Source organism: Drosophila mojavensis, unplaced genomic scaffold (genome assembly GCF_018153725.1).
Source record: "Drosophila mojavensis isolate 15081-1352.22 unplaced genomic scaffold, ASM1815372v1 contig_74, whole genome shotgun sequence".
Taxonomy (NCBI): domain Eukaryota; kingdom Metazoa; phylum Arthropoda; class Insecta; order Diptera; family Drosophilidae; genus Drosophila; species Drosophila mojavensis.
The window spans coordinates 26,780,150-26,799,090 of record NW_025318899.1 but is presented as its reverse complement, the minus strand read 5'-3'; the positions used below and the strand labels follow the sequence as shown (position 1 = coordinate 26,799,090).

Sequence of the window (18,941 nt, the reverse complement as noted above, 5' to 3'; positions counted from 1 at the left end):
AAAATTATTGAAATAGCTATTACTCCAAGGGTTCAGGGGATCTCTTAGTCGAGTAGTCTCGACTAGAGCTTTCTTACTTGTTTTTTATTGTTTTTTTAACTCCTTTCATTTTATTTATTTATTTTTTTTTATACCTTGAACCCATTGAAAATGGGAAATCAGGGTATAATGGTTTTGTTAAAAGTATGTAACAGGCAGAAGGAGGCGTGGCAGACCCCACAAAGTATATATATTCTTGATCAGGGCGACGAGCTAAGTCGATTTGGCCCTGTCCGTCTGTCTGTCCGTCCGTCCGTCCGTCCGTCCGTATGTATGAACGCGTCGATTTCAGAAGATATAAGAGCTAGAGACTTCAATTTTTTTTTTAAATGTCCGTAATTACAGCGCGCATATCAAGCTTATCATTAAAAATCGATAACTCATCCCGATCTTTTTTTATCGATAAAAAACCTTATCGAAAACCAGTTATAAAATTATATCTCCTACACCTTTATTGCTAGAGTCTCCAAATTTTTAATGTATGCTTATATGCAATTTATAAAATTTCGGTTTTTGTTAAAATTTACCCCCCACCTCTAAATTCACCCCCTCACCCTCACTTTTGCAAAAAGCGTATTTCAAATACTGCTTTGGCAAATACATGCATATCTATGTTGTTATCATAATCTAAAGGTTCCATGAAGATCGTACGTCCACAAAAAAAGTTATTAAGCAATTAATTTCTCATAGTAAGCGCTCACTGCCGCCCATGCGTGTTTATGCTTGTGTGTGTGTATATGTATGTAATTGTTTGTGTATGTGTGTGTCTGTGCGTGCGTGCGTGTGTGTGTGTGTGTGTGTGTGTGTGTGTGTGTGTGTGTGTGTGTGTGTGTGTGTGTGTGTGTGTGTGTGTGCGTGTTTCTTGTGTAAGCTGAAAGACGCGAAAAATTATTGAAATAGCTATTACTCCAAGGGTTCAGGGGATCTCGTAGTCGAGTAGTCTCGACTAGAGCTTTCTTACTTGTTTAAATTAAAATTGACTCTCGTTTTTATACCCTGAACCCATTTTCAATGGGAAATCAGGGTATAATGGGTTTGTTGAAATGTATGTAACAGGGAGAAAGAGGCGTGGCAGACCCCACAAAGTATATATATTCTTGATCAGGGTGACGAGCTGAGTTGATTTGGCCCTGTCCGTCTGTCTGTCCGTCTGTCCGTTATACAATTTCGGTTTTTGTTAAAATTTACCCCCACCTCTAAATTCACCCCCTCACCGTCACTTTTGTAAAAAGCGTATTTCAAATACTAGAGAGTTGTGCTTTGGCAATTACATGCATATTCATGTTATAATCATAATCTAAAAGTTTCATGAAGATCGTACGTCCATAAAAAAAGCGCACACTGCAGCCCATGCGTGTTTATGCGTGGTTGCTTGTATGTGTATGTGTGTGTGTGTATGCGTTTGTGTATGTATGCGTGTGTGTGTGTATGTGTGTCTGTATGCGTGTGTGTGTATGTATGCCTGTGTGTGCGTACGTGCGTGTGTGTGTGTGTGTGTGCGTGTTTCTTGTGTAAGCTGAAAGTCGCGAAAAAGTATTGAAATATCTATTGCTCCAAGGGTTCAGGGGATCTCGTAGTCGAGCAGTCTCGACTAGAGCTTTCTTACTTGTTGTCAATAGCTTTAAGAAATAAATAAATAAATAAATAATAGGTTTGGATTTATTTGTTTTTTAAGTTGAGCTATGCATATTGCTGTTTAGTTTATCTTATTAGTCTTTAGTTTGTAACACACGAGGACGTGTGAACATCAGAATGGCCGCATAGTATGGGTAATATTGATAGAGTGAGATGTTAATTAACACTAATATCGAGTGTGGTCCCGACGAGGTGGGCAGTTGGTTACGATGTATGTAATCGAACGTGCTAGTGAAATTCAGACAGTTGATTAGCAAGAGGAAGGAGGGCAACAGTGCAGGAACACGCTGCACTCCACAAAATTATCTAATCTGCTGAAATATCCGACATATCTATATTCTTGATAAGGGCGACGAGCTGAGTTGATTTGGCCCTGTCCGTCGGTCTGTCTGTCCGACTGTCCGTATGTTTGAACGCGTCGATTTCCGAAGATATACGAGCTAGAGACTTCAATTTAAAACATTTAAATGACCGTATATACAGCGCGGATGTCGAGTTAGCTTTTAAAATTCGATAAAGCATCCCGTTATGTTTTTATCGAATAAAAACATTCAAGTTCAAGTCAAATGCCACTATAGTTAATTGTGAATGATTTTTCATTTTTTGAAATTTCTCAAATATTCAATATAATATGTAGATCATATGCTGAAAGTTTCATTAAATTCCATTAAGTCAAAAATTAATTAAAAATCATCAAAGCATCGTATACGTGTGCACACATACATTCAAACTTCTTCTAGAACATTCTTTGAATCACATCAGCTGTTAGTTTGGTTTAGTTTTGGTAGATGGCGCTGCAGCAGTGAATCTATTTTAATTTTGGCAGCGCAGCTTCCTAAAGTGAGGTGGCGTAGTGTGTTAGAGGCGAAACGCTCGATCGAGAAGTCGCGGTTCGAATTCAGATCAGTGCAACTGATGTTAATTTTTTTAATTGTTTCAAAATATTTTTATATTTTCATGAATGAGTTTTCTATTTAATTTATATTTTTTAATACACCGAAATTTAAATTTTAACCATACTAAATGTGCGTTTTGGTATTTTCTAGTTTGGTTATTCTAGCAGATTCTTAGAATCACATCAGCAGTTAGTTTGGTTTTGTTTTGCTAGATGGCGCTGCAGCAGTGAATCTATTTGAGTTTTGCCAGCGCCACTTTCAGAAGTGAGGTGGCGTAGTGTGTTAGCTGCATAACGCTCGATTGAGAAGTCGCGGTTCGAATCTCGATCGGTGCAACTAATGTTAATTTTTTTAATTGTTTCAAAATATTTTTATATTTTCATAAATGAGTTTTCTATTTAATTTATATTTTTAAATACATCGAAATTGAAATTTTAGACATAGTAAATGGGCATTTTTATTAGTTGGGTTCAGGGTAGTATCTAGTCGAGCACTCTCGACTAGAGTTTTCTTACTTGTTTTTATAATCCTTGCTGAAGATTAAATATCATCTATGTAAACGTAACAGATTTTACAAATATATAGCCTTAACACGTCGTCAATCATCTTTTGGAAAATTGCGGGGACGTTTTTTAATCCAAAAGGAAGGCGAAGGAATTCGTATTTTCCATTCAGTGTTGAAAACGCCGTCTTGGCCGTATCCGACTCTTTCAGAAGTATCTGGTGAAAGCCCGAAGTTAAGTCGAGAGCTGTAAAAAATTTGGATGTTCCTAGGCTAGCCAAGGTACATCCTTCTGCCTGTTACATACAATTGAACAAAACCATTATACTCTGATTTCCCATTTTTAATATACTTAATTAATCTCCCAAAAGCTGTTTTTCTACAAACCGTAGACACAAAATATTTTTTCCGATGTTAGAACGAGCTGAAGGTAACGTAACTGCAAAATTTTGATGCTTCCGCTCAAAATATGTGTAAATTACAGGTTATTTTTCGATATGCATTTGAATTTTGAGGTTAAGAATTTAAAACTGGAAATATCGTTACTTATATATGCATACCTATACTATTCGAAGTTTCTCACAGATTTGATTCTTCCGTCAATAAGGCTTTAATAGAAACTGAAGTATTACATTTAAATTTTTTCTTCAAAAGCATTGAAATGTTTTGAAAAGACGGACAGATGGACGGACAGCAAGACGGACATTGAATAAAAGCCTTACACTCATTTCAGTTTGTTAATGATTATAATATGCACTAATGTATGGCTTAATTTATCTTTTTTTTGTTTCTTTATTGGATCAACGCATGCGTAGTAAAACTAGTCACAGATTGATTCAAATATATGTGCACCCTGTAAACAACCCTCAATTTTTTATAAACGATAAACAAGAAATTCAACCACTACTTTAATACGTATATACATACGAAGAGAAGACATCTTTAGTACCTTCTCTTCTACTTAAATGACTCCATGTTTTCTCTCTTTCTGTTTTTCAAATACAACTTTAAGGCATTACTGTTACAAATATTTAAAAGTGTCTTTTTCACAATGAACGCTGACCGTCCTGTCAGTTAGTTAGTCGACGTAGTTTGGCTCAGCCGTATGTGTGTTTCAATTAATAAATGGACGGTAAACAGGAAGAAGTACAACGGTAACTTTATATATATATATATATATATATAAATGACAGTTCATTGTGTGTTTGCATGTTAGTGCGTTTTTGCGATAGAAAATTTGTAAAAATAGAAAAGAAATTTGCGCTAAATGTAACGGAATTACAAACAAAATCGTAAGGAATTACATAATAACGTTGCAAGTATAACAAGTGAAATAATAAAATGAATATAATATCTAATACTTCCCCAACTTTAAATAAATAAATAATTTATTTTGCTCAGCATTATGTATATGTATACAACAGAGTATAGGTTCCGAAAATGATTTGTTGGTAGCAAGAGTTTTTAAAATTTTGCACACACACGATAGCAAAGAATTTTAATGATACTACATTAAGCATGAATGTGAGTAGTGAAGTTGTTGTTATAAAATGTTTATAGCAAGCACCCTTTGTAATCTAAAACCTTTGTTATACCCTGAACCGTTGAAAATGGGAAATCAGGGTATAAGGTTTTTGTTAAAAGTATGTAACAGGCAGGAGACCCACCATAAAGTATATATATATTCTTGATCACGGCGACGAGCTGAGTTGATTTAACCCTGTTCTTCTGCCTGTCCGTCCGTCCGTATGTATGAACGCGTCGATCTCAGAAGATATATGAGCTAAGGACTTGAAATTTTTTTCCTAGGGTCATGTATATCACGCGCATATCGAAATTTGCTTTAAAAATCAATAACTGGCCTCGTTATTTTGTTATCGATTAAAAACATGATCGAAAACCAGTAATAAATTTAATGTGCTACATCTTCAAAGCTAGAGTCGCCAAATTTTAAATATAGATTCATATGTACTTTATGGAATTTCGATTTTGTCAAAATTTACTCCCCACCCCTCTATTCACCCCCTCACCTACATATTTGTAAATGGCGAATTTCAAATAGTAGAGACTTGTGCTTTGGCATGTCTATGTAATCATAATCTGAAAGTTTCATGAAGATCGTCCATCGACAAGAAAAGTTATTGATCAATTAATTTCCCATACTAAGTCACCATTGCAGCCAATGCGTGTTTATGTGTGCGTGCATATGTCTGTGTGTGTGCATGTGCGAATAATTATTGAAATATCAGTTGTTCGAAGGGTTCAGGGGATCTCGAAGTCGAGCAGTCTCGACTAGAGCTTTCTTACTTGTTTCTATTATATGCTTATTGATTTTCAATTGTTGCGGTGCACAACATTAAATTTATCCAAAATCTGATACCATGGAAACTTTTTAATTATCATCTATCTTTCAACTTTTTTATTTGTTTACTACATCATAAATAATATTTAAAAACAAGTAAGAAAGCTCTAGTCGAGACTACTCGACTACGAGATCCCCTGAACCCTTGGAGTAATAGCTATTTCAATAATTTTTCGCGTCTTTCAGCTTACACAAGAAACACGCACACACACACACACACACACGCACACACACACACACAGGCATACATACACACACATACATACACACATACACACACACACACACACACACACACACATACACAAACAATTACATACATATACACACACAAGCATAAAGACGCATGGGCGACAGTGAGCGCTTACTCTGAGAACTTAATTGCTTAATAACTTTTTTGTGGACGTACGATCTTCATGAAACTTTCAGATTATGATTATGACATGGATATGCATGTAATTGCTAAAGCACAAGTCTCTAGTATTTGAAATACGCTTTTTACAAAAGTGAGGGTGAGGGGGTGAATTTAAAGGTGGGGGGTAAATTTTAACAAAAACCGAAATTGTATAAATTGCATATAAACATACATTAAAAATTTGGAGACTCTAGCAATAAAGGTGTAGAAGATATAATTTTATAACTGGTTTTCGATAAGGTTTTTTATCGATAAAAAAATATCGGGATGAGTTATCGATTTTTAATGATAAACTTGATATGCGCGCTGTAATTACGAACATTTAAAAAAAATTTGAAGTCTCTAGCTCTTATATCTTCTGAAATCGACGCGTTCATACATACGGACAGACGGACAGACGGACGGACGTACAGACGGACAGACGGACAGACGGACAGACAGACGGACAGGGCCAAATCAACTCATCTCGTCGCCCTGATCAAGAATATATATACTTTGTGGGGTCTGCCACGCCTCCTTCTGCCTGTTACATACATTTCAACAAAACCATTATACCCTGATTTCCCATTGAAAATGGGTTCAGGGTATAAAAAAAAACTAGTTTGCCACATATAAAACGAAAGTTGCGCTTTAAAATAATTAATTTCTGAAAGGAAGAATTTCTAAGGAAGACCTTACGTCTACGAATCAGCTAAAAGTGTAGAAGCGTGAAAATCGATACTTATACATAGATTGTACATATACAAGCATTGAAGAAAATCATAAAGCTTCTGTCCGCATTTTAATGTAAACAATAAGAAGAAAATCATATTTGTTATACCCTGAACCCATTGAAAATGGGAAATCAGGGTATAATGGTTTTGTTAAAAGTATGTAACAGACAGAAGGAGGCGTGGCAGACCCCACAAAGTATATATATTCTTGATCAGGGCGACGAGCTAAGTCGATTTGGCCCTGTCCGTCTGTCTGTCCGTCCGTCCGTCCGTCCATCCGTCCGTCCGTCCGTCCGTATGTATGAACGCGTCGATTTCCGAAGATATAAGAGCTAGAGACTTGAAATTTTTTTTCCTAGGTCCGTGTATATCACGCGCATATCAAGTTTTTCTTTTTATATCGATAACTACTCCCGATAATTTATTATCGATCAAAAACCTTATCGAATGCTAGTTATTTAATTATACCTCCTACACCTTTAGAGCTAGAGCTTCCAAATTTTATATGTAGACTTATATGCATTTTATATAATTTCGATTTTTGTTGTAATTTACCCCCCACCCCTATATCCACCCCCTCACCCTCACCTTCGTAAAAGGCGTATTTCAAGTACTAGAGACTTGTGCTTTGGAATGTACATACATTTAAATATTATGATTATGTTCTGAAAGTTTCATTAAGATTGTACGTCTAGAAATTAAAATATTCAACAAATAAATCCTTATAATGTTGGCCACACTGCAGCGCAGCACAAGCGCAGTTAGCAGAGCGCGTTCTAATACGTGGATGTGTATGTACGTGTGCCGAAAAGAAGTGCAGAGTGATTAGAATATCAGATTAGAGGGTTCAGGGTATCTCTTAGTCGAGCAGTCTCGACTATAGTCTTCTTACTTGTTTTGTATATATTTTTGTAACTTCATATAAAAAAACTAAATTTTTCACTGTGCATCAACAGAAAGTTAATTTGTTAGCATTCGGGTTTCAAAGAAAATATATGCTAAGAATAGCAAATACTATCATTTTTGAACTCATTGTAGTGAAGCGCGTATATTGATTTTGTTCAATTTTTGCTGTCCATCCGTCCGTCTGACCGACCGTCTGTATGAACGAAATTTTGTTCAACTCTATACGCTTGGTTTGAAATTTGGATTATATTCTCGTCTATACCGTCTTAAATTTTAGAGGCGTGGAAAATGCATTTTCCGTTATTCCATAAATACATTAGTTGAAAAGCTAGAAAGCTGCAATTTGGAATGTACACGTTGATCACCTGAAATAAAACAGATAGGGCTTCTATATCTACGTCCGTTAGGGGTGTGGCAAAACTGCATCTTCTGTTTTAGAGCTAGAAAGCTAATTCTATCTTAATTTTTTTTTCATCAGGTTATAATGTTTTTGTTAAATGTATGTAAAGGGCAGGAGGAGGCGTTGCCGACCCCACAAAGTATATATATTCTTCATCAGGGCGACGAACTGAGACGAATTATCCATGAACACGTCGATCTAAGGTGTGGCGGATATATCTATTGGGGGCGTGGCAAAACGGGTAATACTTAATTTGCTATAAAGCAAGATAGCAAAAATTTCGTAAACTTAATTTTCTTTAAATATCTATGAAAAAACTATATATGGTAAATCGGATCTAAATATCAAGCTTCTATTTAATTTCTGCTTTATTGATGTTAGAGACCTGAATCTACGCATATGTATTGGGAAAATGGATAATTTTCGACTAGAGTTTTTTGCTTCTCGAGTTTTTATCTGTATTCTAGAAGATACAGTTTGTTGTTGATTTGTCAGGACTCTAATGAGCAAATATATCCATTCTATCTTTTCGATATTGGGTAGTACTTCCACTACCAAGTAGCTAAAGCATATTGACAAATTCGTTACATGGAAAAAACTCGTTCTGCGGGTCTATAATATGGACCAAGAATCAAAATGTAATTTTATGAAAATGTTTGATTCAGGTTTTAGCCATGACACTAATTTACTGTGTAGGTGAAATGAGCACGGACAGCAAGGAGGACATTGCACAAACCCATATACTCATTTTGCTTTCGTTAATAAGGTTACAAATTTTTATACCCTGAACCCATTTTCAATGGGAAATCAGGGTATAATGGTTTTGTTAAATGTATGTAACAGGCAGAAGGAGGCGTGGCAGACCCCATACAGTATATATATTCTTGATCAGGGCGACGAGCTGAGTTGATTTAGCCCTGTCCGTCTGTCCACCCGTCCGTCTGTCCGTATGTTTGAACGCGTCGTTCTCAAAAGATATAAGAGCTAGAGACTTCAAATTTTTTTTTCCCAGGTCCGTGTGTAGCACGCGCATATCGAGTTTTACTTTAAATATCGATAAATTGCCCCGTTATTTTGTTATCGATCAAAAACATTATCGAAAACCAGTAATAAATTTATATCTCCTACATCTTTAAAGCTAGGATCTCCAAATTTGTTATGTATACTTATATGCATTTTATACAATTTCGGTTTTTGTCAAAATTCACCCCCCACCCCTAATTCACCCCCTCACCATCCCATTTGTAAAAGGCGTATTTCAAATACTTGCTTTGGCAAGTACATACATATCCATGATATAATCATAATCTGAAAGTTTCATGAAGAAACTACATTCACAAAAAAAGTTATTGAACAATTAAGTTCCCTTAGTCAGCCACCACTGCAGCCAATGCGTGTTTATGCGTGCGTCCGTATCTCTGTGTGTGTGCGTGTACGTATGTGTTTGTGTGTGTGTGTGTGCGTATGATGTGTGTGTATATGCCAGTGTGTGTGTGTGTGTGTCTTGTGTAAGCAGAAAGACGCGACAAATGATTGAAACAGCTATTGCTCGAAGGGTTCAGGGTAGTCGGGCACTCTCGACTAGAGCTTTCTTACTTGTTAATTCTAAAGATATGCTTTAGGTAGTACACAAATGCAAATGTTTGGCTAATTTTTTTACTTTTTGATTCTATCCAACTTAGCTTGGGCTTTATTGTTGTTAAAAAAAATAAATAAAAATTCAGTATTCCAGGACAAAACAGTTTACCGGCAGGTTGGGCAGTCGAACAAATGTCATTAAAAACATTAAAAACAACCCCAAATAAACTCTGTCACACCAAACTCTGCGCTCTTGCGAGTGTGTGACTCTCTTTTCTTCTCGGTTTCCTCGTTTTCGCTATTTTATCCTTGAGTCTGCGTGGATTGAGTAATCTCTTAAATTGAAACACGGGGCTGTCAACACTTTACTGCTAGCGCCTATTTAGACTTTTTTCATTTCTTACATTCAGTCATAGTATCTTTGTACATTTTTATACTCTTAAAAGTTGTAATATTTTTCCAAATTATAGAATTTACCTAATGTATGAATTTACTTTTCTGTATGTGTAGGAATTAGAGCGTGGGAGGCAGAGAATTATAAATATTAGAGAAACTTAATTTATACAAATGATGGTTGTAATCAACATATACATATACAACAAGTAAGAACGTTGCAGTCGGGCGTTACCGACTGCGGAATACTCATTCACATCCCATCAACAATTTAGTAGTTAAGTTTCGTTCTAATACTGTAGAATATACATGTTTTTCCGATTTGCCACGCCCCAACTGGGCGTAGACACCTCATTTTTGGTCAGTTTTTAGAAAGAGATAACGGTACCCTAACTGCAAAGTTTGAATGCTTACCCTAAAAAAATGTGAAAATTACAGGGTATTTTTCGATATGCCACGCCCCTAAAGAGGCGTAAAAATTATTTTTGCGGAATCGATAGAGGAGGCTACCAGTAACTCAATTATCCAAATTTGAAGCTTCTAGCTATTATACTTTAGGAGATATAAACTTTTGCGGTTTGCCACGCCCCCTGTGGGCGGACATATATCCGACAAAACTTTTTGGTCTTGGGTCATCAGTCCGAGTATATATACAAAATTTGAGGTCTCTGCCATCAATAGTGTCCAAAATATAGGAGAATTTAAAAAATCACTATATCAATCACTATATAGGTTCCGATTTGCCACGCCCCCAAAGGGCGTAGACTTATAATTTATCTTTAGACTTTATAGAATCATACCATTAGCTGACGTGCAAAATTTCAGCATTCTAGGTTTACAACTTTAGGAGATACAGTTTTATCCGATTTGCCACGCCCCCAATGGGCGTAGATATATCCGCCATAGCTCGTGATCTTGGGTGGTCAACGCGGACCTACATACCAAATTTCAGCTTTCTAGCTCTTCAACAAACATGATTTCTGGTATATCGGAAAATGCATTTTCCGATTTGCCACGCCCCTAGTGGGCGGATCGGGAAAATTTTAACACTTTATAAATCGGAGATATACACGAGTATGTGTTCCAAATTTCAAGTCTCTAGCTTCAATAGCGCCGAAATAGATTGCGTTCATACGGACAGACGGACAGACGGACGGACGGACAGACGGACAGACGGACAGACGGACGGACAGCAAGACGGACATTGCACAAAACCAATATACTGATTCACTTTCGTGAATGAGTATAAAAAACTCTAGTCGAGATTGCTCGACTAGATACTACCCTGAACCCAACTAATAAAAATGCCCATTTACTATGGCTAAAATTTCAATTTCAATGTATTTAAAAATATAAATGAAATAGAAAACTCACTTAAAAAAATATAATAATATTTTGAGCCAATTAAAAAAATTAACATAAGTTGCACCGCTCGGGATTCGAACCCGCGACTTTTCGATCGAGTGTCACGCAGCTACTCACTACGCCACCTCACTTTAGGAAGCCGTTTTGGCAAAAGTGAAATAGATTCACTGCTGCAAAACTAAACCAAACTAACTGCTGATGTGATTCTAAGAATCTGCTAGAATAACCAAACTAGAAAATACCAAAACGCACATTTTGTATGGTTAAAATTTAAATTTCGGTGTATTTAAAAATATAAATTAAATAGAAAACTCATTCATGAAAACAAAAAAATAATTTGGAACAATTAAAAAAATTAACATCAGTTGCACTGATCCGAATTCGAACCGCGACTTCTCGATCGAGCGTTATGCCTCTAACACACTACGCCACCTCACTTTAGGAAGCTGCGCTGCCAAAATTAAAATAGATTCACTGCTGCAGCGCCATCTACCAAAACTAAACCAAACTAACAGCTGATGTGATTCAAAGAATGTTCTAGAAGAAGTTTGAATGTATGTGTGCACACGTATACGATGCTGTTGTAGCTGCTGCACGTGCGTTTGTTAAGTGGCCAAATATTTGATGATTTTTAATTAATTTTTGACTTAATGGAATTTAATGAAACTTTCAGCATATGATCTACATATTATATTGAATATTTAAGAAATTTCAACAAATGAAAAATCATTCAGAATTAGCTGTAGTGGCATCTGACTTGAACTTGAATGTTTTTATTCGATAAAAACATAACGGGATGATTTATCGAATTTTAAAAGCAAACTCGACATCCGCGCTGTATATATGGTCATTTAAAAAAAAATTGAAGTCTAGCTCTTATATCTTCGGAAATCGACGCGTTCAAAGATACGGACAGATGGACGACCGGAAAGACGAACAGACGGACAGACAGACAGGGACAAATCAACTCAGCTCGTCGCCCTGATCAAGAATATATATACTTTGTGGGGTCTGCCATGCCTCCTTCTCCCTGTTACATACAATTTTTTATGTATGCTTATATGCAATTTATGCAATTTCGGTTTTTGTTAAAATTTACCCCTTACCCTTATATCCACCCCCTCACCATCACTTTTGTAAAAAGCGTATTTCAAATACTAGAGACTTGTGCTTTAACAAATACATGCATATCCGTGCTGTAATCATAATCTGATAGTTTCATGAAGATCGTATGTCCACAAAAAAAGTTATTAAACAACAAGTAAGAAGACTCTAGTCGAGACTGCTCGACTAGGAGATACCCTGAACCCTCTAATTTGATATACTAATCACTCTGCACTTCTTTTCGGCATACATACATTCACACGCACGTATTAGAATATCAGATTGGAGGGTTCAGGGTATCTCCTAGTCGAGCAGTCTCGACTAGACTCTTCTTACTTGTTATAAATGACCTTCCTAGTTGTATCTCGTATTCTACTATATTTATGTATGCAGATGATGTAAAACTTTGCCTTCCATACTCCAGTGCAAATGGACATCACCATCAAGATGACCTAAATGCATTTCAACTTTGGTGTGCGGCAAACCAGCTTGACCTAAATTGCTCAAAGTGTATGACAATGACCTTCAGTCGTACCGTTCCTCTAATTGTTGATTATAAAATTAGCAATATTTCCTTACGACGCATCTTTACAGTCAAAGATCTTGGTGTGTTCTTTGACTGTAAACTTAACTTTAATCTTCATATTTCTACCATCATTAATGAAGCCCAAAGTGTGCTTGGCTTTATTAAACGTTGGGGTAAGGAATTTAAAGATCCTTTTACTACCAAGCGCTTATTCACTTCGCTTGTGCGTCCTATCTTAGAGTATTGCTCTGTTGTATGGTCTCCGCAGCATAAACTGTATCAGGATCGTATCGAACCGGTCCAAAAACAGTAATTTACGATTACCTTCTTATCATAGTAGGCTCCAGCTTGTTGATCTTCCATCGCTAACCAATCGCAGAAAAATTTAAGGAATCGTTTTTATACCCTGAACCCATTTTCAATGGGAAATCAAGGTATAATGGTTTTGTTGAAATGTATGTAACAGGCAGAAGGAGGCGTGGCAGACCCCACAAAGTATATATATTCTTGATCAGGGCGACGAGCTGAGTTGATTTGGCCCTGTCCGTCTGTCTGTCCGTCTGTCCGTCCGTCCGTCTGTCCGTATGTATGAACGCGTCGATTTCAGAAGATATAAGAGCTAGAGACTTCAAATTTTTTTTTAAATGTTCGTAATTACAGCGCGCATATCAAGTTTATCATTATAAATCGATAACTCATCCCGATCTTTTTTATCGATAAAAAACCTTATCGAAAACCAGTTATAAAATTATATCTTCTACACCTTTATTGCTAGAGTCTCCAAATTTTTAGTGCATGCTTATATGCAATTTATACAATTTCGGTTTTTTTTAAATTTACCCCCCACCCTTAAATTCACCCCCTCACCCTCACTTTTGTAAAAAGCGTACTTCAAATACTAGAGACTTGTGCTTTGGCAATTACATGCATATCCATGTTATAATCATAATCTGAAAGTTTCATGAAGATCTTTCGTCCACAAAAAAGTTATTAAGCAATTAAGTTCTCATAGTAAGCGCTCACTGCCGCCCATGCGTGTTTATGCTTGTGTGTGTATATGTATGTAATTGTTTGTGTATGTGTGTGTGTGTGTGTGTGTGCGTGCGTGTGTGTGTGTATGTGTGTATGTGTGCGTGTTTCTTGTGTAAGCTGAAAGACGCGAAAAATTATTAAAATAGCTATTACTCCAAGGGTTCAGGGGATCTCGTAGTCGAGCAGTCTCGACTATAACTTTCTTACTTGTTTTTTTTTTTATTAATTATACTCATTCACGAATGTGAATCAGTATATTGGTTTTGTGCAATGTCCGTCTTTCTGTCCGTCCGTCTGTCCGTATGAACGCAATCTATTTCGGCGCTATTAAAGCTAGAGACTTGAAATTTGGAACACATACTCGTGTATATCTCCGATTTAAGGTGTTTTCCCGATCCGCCCACTAGGGGCGTGGCAAATCGGAAAATGCATTTTCCGATATACCAGAAATCATATTTGTTGAAGAGCTAGAAAGCTGAAATTCGGTATGTAGGTCCGACCACCCAAGATCACAAGCTTTGGCGGATATATCCTATATATCTACGCCCACTAGGGGCGTGGCAAATCGGACCTGAATATATAGTGATTTTTCGAATTCTGCTATATTTTAGGCACTATTGATGCTACAGTTCTGAAATTTGGTATATATATACGCGGGTTGATCACCCAAGTCCATAAGGGGCGTGGCAAACCGCAAAAGTTTATATCTACTACAGTTTAAGAGCTAGAAGCTTCAAATTTGGATAGTTAAGTTACTGGTAGCCTCCTCTATCGATGCTCAAAAAATAATTTTTAAGCCTCTTTAGGGGCGTGGCATATCGAAAAATACCATGTAATTTTCACATTTTTTTGAGCGTAAGAATTCAAATTTTCGTTTAGGTTACCGGTTGCTCGATCTAAGAAAAAATTAGGAGTCTACGGCCACTAGGGGCGTGGCAATCGGCATTTACAGTGCCCGAATTGCGACATTTATATGCGTCAGCCATCTATTTATGCATTTGTACATATAAATAAGCTTAATAGATATTCATAATACGAAAAGAAACATTTTTATGAATTAAAAAAAATATATAAGAAGCTAAAATAACAAAAATTTGCAATTTACAAAAATTGTTTTCCGCGGGATTTGAACTCGCACAAAACAACCCAAACAGCATGTTTGTCAAAATAGCTAAAATAAAGATCGTCGGCGCTTGAGCCTACAGAACCAGCGCGTCGTTTCGATCAACAGTAGTTAAAACGAAATCACATTATTGTTATGACGCCACATAGCAAAGAAAAGCCAGTGTAGCGGCTGGAAATTCAAAAACAATGCAAAGACAAATCAATCGCAGCGATATTCTTAGAATATGCTAGAGTACGCATTTATGTGTACATACATACACACATACAAATGAGCGCGTGTATAAGGCTGGAATGCTTGATGCTATGCGTGCAGACTTACATATATACAGATATACATACATATGTATGTATTTGCGTATATGTATTTGAGGGCTATTTAAGAAGAAACAAATTTAAACTTATAAAATTATTCGACTAAGAAAATGAAAAGTATTAAGTGCCATTCATTCAAGCTCGCATCTTCCCAATAAAATATCTATTTTATAAAAAACGAAATATGTATGAAAAAAAAAATAAATAAATAACACAGTAGAGGTTCGAACCTCCCCTACTCTAACATTACTTGCGTCGCCTTTATCACTCGCACCACTGCTTTGCTTGACCAGCTAAAATAGAATAGCTTAATAAGAGAGCGTCATCAGACAAAATTACAGTAACGGCTAGAAAGTCCAGAAATCAATCGAAATTCTAAGAATGTAAGAAAAGGCGCGCTTCTGTCTGTACGGATAGAATAGACGATGAGTGTGTGCACATGCATAGGAAAATCGCGCTGATCTGCTGTTAGCTTGAAGCCGGTATCCAATATATGGATATATCAAAATTGTATATATTATATATGTATGTAATTTGAATGCAAAAGCTATCGATGATTTTCCAATTTTAATGGCATCAAGCCGTGTTTTTTGTTGCGCACTAGACTTGAAAATTTCACTATATACTCTGGTTGATAGCGTTTGGGCTGTGAATGAGTCTTCTGAAATCGGTATCGCCCGACTGCAACGTTCTTACTTGTTATACCCTGAACCCATTGAAAATGGGAAATCAGGGTATAATGGTTTTGTTAAAAGTATGTAACAGGCAGAAGGAGGCGTGGCAGACCCCACAAAGTATATATATTCTTGATCAGGGCGACGAGCTGGGTTGATTTGGCCCTGTCCGTCTGTCTGTCCGTCTGTCCGTCCGTCCGTCCGTATGTATGAACGCGTCGATTTCCGAAGATATAAGAACTAGAGACTTGAATTTTTTTTTTAAATGACCGTATATACAGCGCGGACGTCGAGTTTGCTTTTAAAATTCGATAAATCATCCCGTTATGTTTTTATCGAGTAAAAACATTCAAGTTCAAGTCATATGCCACTATAGCTAATTGTGAATGATTTTTCATTTTTTTAATCTCTGAAATATTCAATATAATATGTAGATCATATGCTGAAAGTTTCATTAAATTCCGTTCAGTCAAAAATTAATTAAAAATCATCAAATATTTGGCCAATTAACAAACGCACGTGCAGCAGCTACAACAGCATCGTATGCGTGTGCACACATACATTCAAACTTCTTTCGTTTAGTTTTGGTAGATGGCGCAGCAGCAGTGAATCTATTTGAGTTTTGCCAGCGCCACTAGCAGGAGTGGGGTGGCCTAGTGTGTTAGCTGCATGACGCGTGATCGAGAAGTCGCGGTTCGAATCCCGATCGGAGCGGTTGGTGTTAATTTTTTTTTTAATTGTTTCAAAATATTTTTATATTTTCATAAATGAGTTTTATATTTAATTTATATTTTTAAATACACCGAAATTGAAATTTCAGACATACATACATACTTAATGTACGTTTTTAATAGGTTAATTTAATTTAATTTGGTTATTCTAGCAGATTCTTAGAATCACATTAGCAGTTAGTTTGGTTTAGTTTTGCTAGATGGCGCTGCAGCAGTGAATCTATTTGAGTTTTGCCAGCACCACTTGGCGAAGTGAGGTGGCGTAGTGTGTTAGCTGCATGACGATCGATCGAGAAGTCGTGCTTCGAATTCCGATCGGTGCAACTGATGTTAACTTTTTTAATTGTTTCAAAATATTTTTATATTTTATTAAATGAGTTTGGTATTTTATTTATATTTTTAAATACATCGAAATTGAAATTTCAGACATACTATATGGGCATTTTTATACCCTGAACCCATTGAAAATGGGAAATCAGTTTATAATGGTTTTGTGAAACGTATGTAACAGGCAGAACATCGCAGACCCCACAAAATATATATATTCTTGATCAGGACGACGAGCTGAGTCGATATAGCCCTGTCCGTCTGTCCGTCCGTCCGTCCGTCCATCCGTATGTATGAACGCGTCGATCTCATAAGATATAAGAAACTTGAAATTTTTTCCTAGGTCCGTGTATATCACGCGCATATCAAGTTTTTCTTTAAATATCGATAACTCCTCACGATATTTTCTTATCAATCAAAAACCTTATCGAAAGCTAGTTATTTAATTATATCTCCCACACTTTTAGAGCTAGAGCTTGCAAATTTTAAATGTAGATGTATTTTATACATATAATTTCGATTTTTGTTGTAATTTACCTCCCACCCCTATATCCACCCCCTGACCCACACCTTTGTAAAAGGCGTATTTCAAGTACTAGAGACGTGTGCTTTGGAACGTACATATAATTACGCCCTCGTCTCGAAAATTAAATTATTCAACAAATAAATTCTTATAATGTTGCCCACATTACAGCGCAGTCGCTGCTAACTGCAAGTTAGCAGAGCGTGTTCTAATACGTACGTGTGTATGTATTTGTGCCGAAATGAAGTGCAGACTGGTAAGAATATCAGATTAGAGGGTTCAGGGTATCTCCTAGTCGAGCAATCTTACTTGTTAGTGATATACTCGTTATCCGCGCTTTATATACGGACATTTAAAAAACAAGTAAGAGCTTTGCAGTCGGGCGTTACCTAGTGCGGAATACTCATTCACATCCCATCAACAATTTAGTAGCCAAGTTTCACTCTAATACTGTAGAAAATACAATTTTTCGCGATTTGCCACGGTCAGTTCTTAGAACGTAATAACGGTACCCTAACTGCAAAGTTTGAATGCTTACCCTCGAAAAATGTGAAAATTACAGGGTATTTTTCGATATGCTAAGCCAATAAAGAGGCGTACAAATTATTTTTGGGTCGTAGAAAGAGGAGGTTACTGGTAACTTAACTATCTAAATTTGAAGCTTCTAGTTATTTTACTTTAGGAGATATCAATTTTTGCGGTTTGCCACGCCCCCAATGGGCGGAGATATACCCGCTATAGCTTGTGATCTTGGGTGGCCGACGCGGGCCTAGATACCAAATTTCAGCTTTCTAGCTCTTCAACTAATATGATTTCTGGCATATCGGAAAATGCATTTTCCGATTTGCCACGTCCCTATTGGGCGGATCGGGAAAATTTTAATACGTTATAAATCGGAGATATACACGAGTATGTGTTCCAAAGTCAAGTCTCTAGCTTCAATAGCACCGAAATAGATTGCGTTCATACGGACGGACGGACAAACGGACAGCAGGACGGACATTGCACAAAACCAATATACTAATTCACTTTCGTGAATGAGTTTATTAATATTGAAGTCTCTTATATCTTCTGAAATCGAGTCTGCCACACCTCCTTCTGCCTGTTACATACATTTCAACAAAACCATTATATCCTGATTTCCCATTTTCATGAAATGGCCATTATTGAAATTTTGACATCCAAATGCTCCAAAGCCCCATTAATTCAATGCCAACAAGTCTAATGAAAGTATTGAACATCAAGGGGAGCTCTATTTAAAGTAATGTATAGTTCAATAAAAATTCTATTGATCTATTTTGATTTTTTAATGTATTAAGATACAAAGTATGAATTAAAAAAAAACGCAAAGCACATAAATATGACAGTTTATGTGAGTGAGGG

At 36.5% G+C, this 18,941-nt stretch overlaps 1 protein-coding gene across 6 annotated transcripts in view; it reads left to right on the top strand.

The window, feature by feature from the left end:
• Positions 1 to 4,103: 4,103 nt before the first annotated feature.
• The window catches only part of LOC6583660 (serine/threonine-protein kinase BRSK1), a 93,271-nt gene continuing 78,433 nt past the window's right edge, over positions 4,104 to 18,941 (top strand). For 2 of the 6 annotated variants that reach the window (XM_044009403.1, XM_044009401.1), the window contains exon 1: positions 4,104 to 4,226. The gene's annotated coding sequence lies outside the window, so the exon portion shown is untranslated. Of the gene's footprint in view, positions 4,227 to 4,285; positions 4,365 to 18,941 lie in introns of those variants that run through there. The other 4 variants (XM_044009404.1, XM_044009405.1, XM_044009406.1 and 1 more) reach the window with 4 other exon arrangements.